Source organism: Frankliniella occidentalis, unplaced genomic scaffold (assembly GCF_000697945.3).
Source record: "Frankliniella occidentalis isolate FOCC.00 unplaced genomic scaffold, Focc_3.1 Scaffold281, whole genome shotgun sequence".
Taxonomy (NCBI): domain Eukaryota; kingdom Metazoa; phylum Arthropoda; class Insecta; order Thysanoptera; family Thripidae; genus Frankliniella; species Frankliniella occidentalis.
The window spans coordinates 79354-80555 of NW_026267407.1; the positions used below are offsets into that span (position 1 = coordinate 79354).

The following is a 1202-nucleotide window of genomic DNA, read 5'->3' on the forward strand; positions in this document are numbered from 1 at the left end:
CGCCCTGCCCGCGCCCCGCCCGCGCCCCCCGCGCCCCCCGCGCCCCCCGCGCCCGCGCCTCGCGCCCCGTGCCCTCGTGGGTCCAGGGTCGTTGTCGGGCCTTCGCCATCGCGTAGAGCAGCATCAGCAGGTGTCGCAGCTGGCCGGGGGGGGAGGGGCATCTAGCCCAGCACCTAGCTCTCAAGGTTGCAGAAGGGCGGCAGGACGCGCGCAGAGGGCGTTACTTTTACTGCCGCACATTTCAATGGAGCTCCGCTGGCCGCGCAAGGCGAGGCGGTCTCGCCAGGCACTCTTTTCATTTTCCACTTACTTGACGACCACGACGACGCGACGCTCCTCAGGCGGCGAAACAGCAGCAACAAACACTGTTCTCTGTTCTTCCAACGTCCAAGAACGACTGAACTGAGCGAACTGGCCCTCACCCGGTTTCGCCTCAGTTGGCCTCAGTCTACTGTTTGTTTTTCCTCTCCCGTTCCGAAACACACTACGCACTAAATACCCCATCGGTTATCGCCAGGACGTTGATTTGCACACTATTTGCAGTAGTCGCGTGTTGTTGTTGTTGTTGTTGTTGGTTTTGGTGTTCTTGCTGATCCGTGCTGATCGCTGTCGCTGGTGTTGCCGTGTTTGAGGTTGTGATATGCGTGTGCGTCGCGCTTGGCTATCGGTATTCCTGTTAAATTTTGTCTCTACTTTTAATTTATCACAATTAATTAAAAGATTAGAGAAGATTCATTCTTTAACTTGTGCGTGTAGTTTTCTTTGGTGATCGACAGCTGTAGTTTGAAATCAACGGAGAAACGTGGGTAAGTAACCACTGAGTTTGGGAAACAGAAGTTATTTCTTTTTCGTAATTTACCCTAGGCTATTCTAAGAGAATGGTCTGCATGGTAACTTTGAAGAGGATTTTATGATACTGTTTGTCGCGGAAGTCCGTGCATTACTTGTAGATATTGTGTTCCTAACCTCAAATATATGGGAAAACCAAGAAACCTAATCTTTTGCCTGACAATACCCCTCCCTCTATTTAGGCTATATGTAGCCTAGTCATTATAATGACTCTTACTTGTCTATCGCAAGCTCGTGACTCTTCAAATTTCTAATCGAAACTTTTAGTGTGATATCTAAACTTCCACATGCTGTAACGTCTACTGCATGAGAATAACAGTTCAACATGACCTTTCTACTGTGCACTGTAACTT

General features: G+C 49.8%; 1 protein-coding gene across 1 annotated transcript in view; it reads right to left on the reverse strand.

The window, feature by feature from the left end:
* The window catches only part of LOC113211537 (death-associated inhibitor of apoptosis 1), a 47322-nt gene extending 46838 nt beyond the window's left edge, over positions 1 to 484 (reverse strand). Inside the window, exon 1 of the mRNA XM_052273545.1 lies at positions 311 to 484. The gene's annotated coding sequence lies outside the window, so the exon portion shown is untranslated. The remainder of the gene's footprint in view (positions 1 to 310) is intronic.
* Between the last annotated feature and the right edge of the window lie 718 nt (positions 485 to 1202).